Genomic DNA, 7803 nt, shown 5'->3' on the forward strand with positions numbered 1-7803 from the left:
TGTTGTTACTGCCTTGGTTCCAAGTTTCCCTGCTTCACTTAAAAGATCAAGAGCATATTTCCTTTGTGATAGAAATAAACCCTCATTAGACCTATATATTTCTATCCCAAGAAAATATTTAAGCTCTCCTAGATCTTTGATGGCAAAGACTGATTTAAGAAAGCCTTTAGTTTCTTTAATGCCTACCTTGTCACTTCCAGATATGATGATGTCATCAACATATACTAAAATGACTACAATACCTTTTTCACTTGGTAGTGTGAAGAGGGTGTTATCAGCCTCTGATTTGTGAAAGCCTCTCCCAAGCAATGTGGTACTCAGTTTATGGTACCAGGCTCTTGGTGACTGTTTTAAACCATAGATTGCCTTGTTGAGCTTGAAGACTTTGCCTGGACCAATGGTCTCTTATAAGCCGGGTGGAGGTTGCCTGTACTTCATCCTCGTGTTCGCCTTGCAAGAATGCATTCTTGACGTCCATTTGCCACAGTTCCCAATCCAAGTTGGCAGCCAATGAGAGAACCACATGGACAGTGTGGAGTTTCGCTACCGGAGCAAACGTATCAAGAAAGTCCTCCCCATACGTTTGTGTGAATCCTCGTGCAATAAGTCGCGCCTTATAGCGTTCAATCTCCCCATCACTCTTGTATTTAGTAGTAAAGATCCATCAGGAAGTGACTGCCTTCTTGCCTTTGGGTAAGTAAGCCTCATCCCAAGTGTGGTTTATCTCCATTGCCGTCTTTTCAGCACTAACGGCGTCACACCGCACCTTGTGTTCCTTGGCTTCATCATAAGTTCTTGGTAGCCAGTGTTTGTCCACTTGACCAAGAAAGACTTGGTGTTCCAAAGGAAAGTGAGCTAGAGTGCACACCGCTTGAATAGGATGTGCAACTGCAACATTGTTGTAGAATATGCGAGGAACCTTTTGTAGCCGTTGACTGTGCCTTAAGGGAACAACCTCCCCATGAGCCTGTTGTAACCGTTGACTTCTCTGTAATGGGATAACCTCCCGATCATCATGTGTTTCATCATCATCATCATCATATATAAGTTGCTCATCAGGTTGACTATCCTCCTCTAGTTATTGCTCTTCATTTGACTTGGATGGGTTACCGGAGGTAGGCGGAGTGAGGGTTGCATCTGAGCCATTCGTCTTAGGTTCAACAGGTGAAACACGGTCTCCAGATGAGTTTCGCCCAGCTGATTTGTCGGCGTCCCGATTGTTTCAACACTTAGCCGCTAAAGGATAATATGGAGGTTCTCGGCGCGATCGGATGACGATGCGGATAGGTCACGAAGCTCGTCCCAATTTTTCTTGTCATAGTATCCCCGAGTTTCCACAAACTTCACATCATCAGACACCATGACACGTCTAGACTCAGGATCATAGCATTTGTAGCCTTTTTGAGTTGTAGAGTAGCCGATAAACATGCTTTTGGTACTTTTGGCATCGAGTTTGTCCCTTAATTCACCTGGTTTTAAGACAAAACAAATACATCCAAACACACGTAAGTGATCAAAGGTGGGTTTGTCTTTGTTTAGTACCTCAAATGGAATCCGGTTGATGAGATAGCATGCGGCAAGGACAACATCGCCCCAAAAGCGTTTTGGAACATTTGTGTGAAACATCATGGACCTTGCTACCTCCATGAGATGTCTATTCTTCCTCTCAGCTACACCGTTTTGTTGTGGAGTGTAGGGACAACTTGTTTGGTGAATTATGCCATGTTTGGTAAGGTGTTGCTTGAAGGTATGACTTGTGTACTCCCCACCATTATCTGATATTAAAATACCATTGTTTGCTTTAACAATAATCGAACTAAAACAAGATAAATTAGAAGATGGTCGATTCAAGTCCTCAAGCAAGTATAGATCATCTTTAGTGACTCCCTGGCCAAGCACTTTACTTGTCTCAATATCCTGAAAATATACATCATTAGGCCCAAATATTGCATAACAATTTAAATCAGTGGTTGCTTTCTTAACTGATAAAAGATTTGATGTAAAACTCGGCATATAGAAAGCTTTAGAGGTTTTATCAAACAGTTTTAAGTTTCCAATGCCTTCTACTGGTACCTTATCCCCATTTGCTATAATTACATTTCCACTAGCAGGTTTAATTTCACTAATAAACTTAGAATCACTAATCATGTGATGAGATGCGCTAGAATCAACAATAAGAGGTTTAGTTGGTTTTAAAGCAAGATAAGAGTTACCGGAGGCCTCCTTGAGGGCTTTGATGAGTGCATCAAGGTCTGATTTCCTTACTAGCTTGGAAGAGGCTGCGAGAGCCGTTCCATTTCCTCCGGAGGCTTGCTAGTTTTGTTCGGAAGTTGTTGCTTCTCCCATCATGGTAGCTTGATTAGCTCGTGGTCCTCCACGGTTAGTCATAGGGCGACTTGCTCGGAGATGAGGGTGGAGAATCCAGCACCGTCTCTTAAAATGGCTAACCTTCTTACAATGGTCACAAATAGGTGGATTCTTGTCATCATGCTTGAAATAGCCTTTATTTGCGGAAGCTATCTCCACCTTGTTGGCCGTTACAAGCTCTCCTTTGCTCCCAAACAAACCCATAGAGCCATGTTCCTTCTGGATCTGGCTACAAACATCATCAAGGCTTGGAAGTTTGTCTGACCTCAAGATGTGTTTGATAAGATCGTTGTAAGAGGGATTCAGCGATAGAAGTAGACCAAACACCTTATCTTGTTCTCCCTGCTCGTTTAAGATGGACGGATCGAGGGTGGCCGGTCGGAGCATCTCAAGCTCAGCCCATAGGGACCGAAACTTTCCAAAATGTTTGGTAAACTCCATATCTTCTTGGCTGAGGTTGTTAATGGCCCTCTTGATCTCAAATACTCGGTTTAAATTGGTAGTGTTGCCGAACACATTTTGTAATGTGTCCCATAGATCCTTGGCCGTTTCGCAATACGAGTAGGCTTCAAGTATTGGAGCATCAAGGGAGTTCTGAATGATGGCTAGAACACTTTGGTCTTCTGGAAACCATTTTTCTTCACCACTAGTGGCTACAGCTTTGCCGTCTTCGGTTGGCTCTTCTTTTGGAGCTTCGTTCGATGTAATATAGGTCCAAAGCCCTCGGCCACATAGTGCCGTCTTTGTGGTTCTTGCCCACAACAAGTAGTTCTCTCCTTTGAGTGTAACTGGAACAATCAAGGTTTTAGAACCTTCCATGTCGAAGTGACCGTTGGGTAAAAGCTATTGTCCAATGGATAAATGAAGTGGACTTTCAAAGTAGAAACAGAAGGAGGTTAAAGAGAAAGAAATGGAAGCGGAAGTATTTGGTGGGTGTGAGAATTTAGAATGAGGAGCGTAACCGCTCTGATACCATGTAAGATTAGAAAGAACAAAAGAGTTTCTTGTGTAGCAAGTTACGATAGAACAAATGAGAGAGTATAGAGATTGTTTATAGTGTAATCGGAAAAGTGTAAAGGAGACGAAGGTTTATTTCTTCTTACTTGATTTAGATCCTAGGTACAAACTAAATATAGACAATTTACAAATGGAATATTCTACTAAGATCCTATGCACAAATACACACAAGGATAGCAACATCTCTTCTAAGTTAGACATGTGATTTTGACTTAAGCTCCCCCTTGCACCACTTGCACCAACTCGCCTAACGGCTCTTTGAGCAGATTCTAGAGGGTTGGCGACCGTTGAAGGCTTCTGTTCATGGGCTGGATTCGCTGGTCCTTCTAACTGTACGGACGGCCCATCTTGGTTTGTTGTACGGACGGCCTATCTTGATTCCTTGTACGGACGTACGGACATAGGCGTGTGAGTTCTCATACTTAGCTTAGATAAGCCATGTTGTTAGATAAGCCATGTTGTACGGACAAGGGCTAGCTGTTCACCGGAGGGATTGGATAGTTAACAGTTGGTTTTTATTTTATGGTTCCGTATTTGAGACTATTCTTTTCTAATGTTTCTGTCTAGTTTGATTCACGGTTGCTTTTGGTTGTGTGACTTGTTTTAGGACGTTTCTGGACTGTTTCAGACACGAGGAAAGTCTCTCCTTGTTATATTTTTTTTGTTAGAATCAGCTTGTAAAGGTCAGTGCGTGACCATGAGCTTATCAGAGCGATTGGGTTGTACGACTTGTTTTATGTCGATAATGTGTAGGTGTGGTGAATGTGTTATTGGATGTTCTATTCAATGGCTGATTTTTATGTTTTTATTTCTGGTTGTACTCTTGATTAGCTTGTGTATATAGTTCGTAAATGGGAGGATCGTCTCACTGGGTATTTCTGGTAATACTCACGCATCTCATTGTGTTTGTAGTGCAGGTAATGTGTAGTGTGGAATCAGTTCAATGAGGAGGAGAATTATCTAGGGTCTCGATTGTGTGTTGTTGGTCATGTCATTTATGTTAGAATCTTGTTTAGAAGCATTCTTGGTTACTAGTTTATATTGGTTATGATTGGTATTGTATTTTAATATATTGGAGTTGGTTTGAAATGTCTTCCGCTGTGAATGTTGGATTATTGTTGGTTATTGGTTGGACTGTAATTAAATATTATGGGATATTTACTTATATTATTATTATTATTAAAAAAGGCAGGGTTATTTCAAAATAGATGTAAAACAATATTTACAGGATCCCTTATTAAAAGAGAATAGAAACAAAATTTGAAAACTATATTAAGAAATAAAAATATAGATATATAAATTAAAATCATTATGTGGACTATAATTTCATTGGCATCCTAATCCACTTATGGGTAAGGACACTAATCAAATTTTAGCCCTAGTAGTCTATGGTTAAAATACTAATATACAAATATTGTTTTAACATGATTCAAACTACAGTTTATTCGAATGTTTCAAACCTCTTTAAGTTTTTGTTTCAGTTTCGAAATTAAAATTGATTTTTTTTCGCTTTGCTAATCAGTTTTTGTTATTTTTTTATTTGAGGAATTAGAGCTTAAGCATAGAGATAAAAATCTATATTTATCTGTCTCTTGAGATTGACGAAAAATAATATGTCATTATTTAGAATGAAAAGTAGGAAACTAGTTGTTGTAATTTTGTAACGCGCCACTTCTTAGTGGTCCCCATGTCCCTGTCCATGATCCCACATTTCTTAATGGGCCTCATGCCTCTCACTAGGCCCGTGAGCCCATCTATGTCTGACGGTTGGTTTGCTACGTCAGGGAGGTTTTAAATACTTGTTACCTTCCCTAAAAAATACTACGTGATCTTTCCTGTGTTTTGTCCACACACGCACAGTTCCGAAAGTCATTTCCTAGAAGGTCACCCATCCTGTGAGTACTCCAGTATAAGCAAGCTTAACTGCAGAGTACTCTCAGTACCTTTGACCGAAAAGATAATTGCACTTTGGTGATATAGGTGGCCAAATCAATTCTTTTAAACATCTCTGCATGTCCCTAAAACTAAGGTGTCACAAAATTTAATATATTTTTATATATGGAAATTAAATTCAGTAAACAAAAATATATGTCCTATTAATCTCTGATTTTTGGATTAAATTTCATATGTAATAACTTTTTTTTTTGTTAGAAATACAAAGTTGTGTTACTTATCTTCAAAAAGATTTACTTTGCTTTATTTTTTGTAAAAGTACTGAAGTGGATGTTTCAGATAAAACAAGTGTTACAGCAAAACTATCAAATTTTTAATCAAAATAATTTAAGCGGTTTCTGAGATTGCAACGCAATGACTCCACAATTAGTCCCTCCTCTTCAAATATAGTGTTTGACGGGCAATTACGTCTTGTCTATCATCAATATATTTAATGAGAGTATCGTGACACACTTTTCCTTCTTGAACAAGATCGTGGCAGCAAGAATCATTGATGGTTGCATTTCCAAAAACAACGGCGATTATATTCAAGGCACAATGAGGAAAGATTTTAACAAGACAAGTATCCCATAATGATTTTGTTTCAGATTCGTCGACTGAAACTACAGGAACAAAAGCGCAAACCAAGGCTACAACAATGAATAGCATAGCAATCTGAGAGGTAAATTTAGCCATATGTGCTTATACGTGAAATTTTGGGTTTTCTGGGATGGGTGTCGATCGACACCAAGGTGGTGTCAGTCGGCACCAATATTTCTGGTTTGGCCAGTTCGATTTAATTATCGATTTGGACCGGTTTAGTTTAGGGAAAACCATTGAACCGAGATTTAAAGTGAGAAAACGACCTAGGTCGTGTTTTATTTTGTCTCACGCCGTTTTTGAGAAAACAAAGAGAGAAAAAATGTTCTTGAGCTTTTGGGAGGAGATTGGTGAAATTATTGGCTGTTCTTGAGAGATTTGGAGGTAGGAAGGAGTTAGAAGCTTGCTAGGAAGGGTGGATTCGTTGCTGTTGGTCAGAATCTTCCTGCAAAGAGGTGAGTGCATGACCATGGCTTATCTAAGCTAAGATCTCTAGTTTTTCTGTAATTTGGTGCTTATGTAGTTGTTTCTTTGAGTTCTCTATGGTTATTCTGGGAATGCATTGAGCGGATTGGAGAAGATTGGAGGCGAGATTCGGAGTTTTTGATCGAAGGAAATCGATGCTCGGCATCGGTGTCGATCGACACCAGTTGGGGTGTCGGTCGACACCAAAGCGAGGACGGCTCGAGAATTTTGCGAGTGTCGATCGACACCATGTGGAGGTGTCGGTCGACACAAACTAGGGTTTTCGGGAGTGTCGAGCATGGTGTCGGTCAACACCAGATTGTAAGTGTCGATCGACACCATCAGGTGTCGGTCAACACCCTTCTTTCAGTTACGACGGATGATGCATGCATGCTTTGTTGTTTTATTGATTGTTGTTTGTGGCATGTAGAGATCTTATTGCTTGTGTGTATAGCCTAGTAGATGGGAGGATTGCCTCACTGAGTGTTTATAAAATACTCATGTATCTCAATTTTTGTTTGTGGTGCAGGTAAAGGCAAAGTGTGATCGTGGAATCAAGGCAATGAAGAGGAGGATGTTCTAGGGGCTTGATTGGTTGTTATCCGGCATTGCTAGGTTGCTAGAGTTGGGTCATTAGAAACATTGCTAGGTTGCTGGTTCTATGTTTCATGTTGTTTGGTTATTGGATATTGGTTATGTTTTTAATATTGGTTATATATTATTGGATATTTATTGGATACTGGTATTGGTTATTTTTGCTGTTGAATGTGATTGTGGTTAGGTGGCTAGTGGGTATGGGACCACTAGTTGTAGTTTATTTATTTATCATTATTATTATTATTTATTATTTAAAAAAAACGGGTCAGGTCGTTTCAAAATTGCTGACTATTATTTCTTATATGAAAAGAATGTAATTAAGTGTGTTTTGTATTTGATATTATAGACACAAAGCTACATAAGCTATTTATATGTAATTGAAAATCCAACGTAACTATCATAACATATTACAAAACTAAAATAATTAAGGGCAATTGTCATATATACCACTAAAATACGTTTTTATTCCAAAAATACTACAATTTAGTTTTTTTTTCCAAAAGTACCACTAAAATGTATTTTTTTTTTCAAAAATACGACATAATTGAACTAAAGTTCTAATACTAAAAACCTATTCCTAAATTATAAATACTAAACCCTACCCCTAAAAACTATACCCTAAAACTAAATTTGTCAATCCAAACATAAAAAAATAATTCTACATCCTTAAAATTCAATTTTTTGTGTTTGTGGTAATTTTGAAAAAAAAACGTTTGTGGTATTTTTGGAAAAAAAAAGAAAAGGTGGTATTTTTGAAAAAAAAAAAATTTAGTGGTATTTAAAAGAATTTCTCAATAATTAGTGAGAAAGCGTTTATTTTCTTAG

At 38.5% G+C, this 7803-nt stretch overlaps 1 pseudogene; it reads right to left on the bottom strand.

Moving 5' to 3' along the window:
• Positions 1-1236: 1236 nt before the first annotated feature.
• On the bottom strand, positions 1237-3186 carry LOC147919454 (uncharacterized; annotated as a pseudogene).
• Positions 3187-7803: the final 4617 nt, after the last annotated feature.

The sequence above is a fragment of the Camelina sativa genome, chromosome 20 (assembly GCF_030686135.1).
Source record: "Camelina sativa cultivar CO46 ecotype springtype chromosome 20, ASM3068613v1".
NCBI lineage: Eukaryota > Viridiplantae > Streptophyta > Magnoliopsida > Brassicales > Brassicaceae > Camelina > Camelina sativa.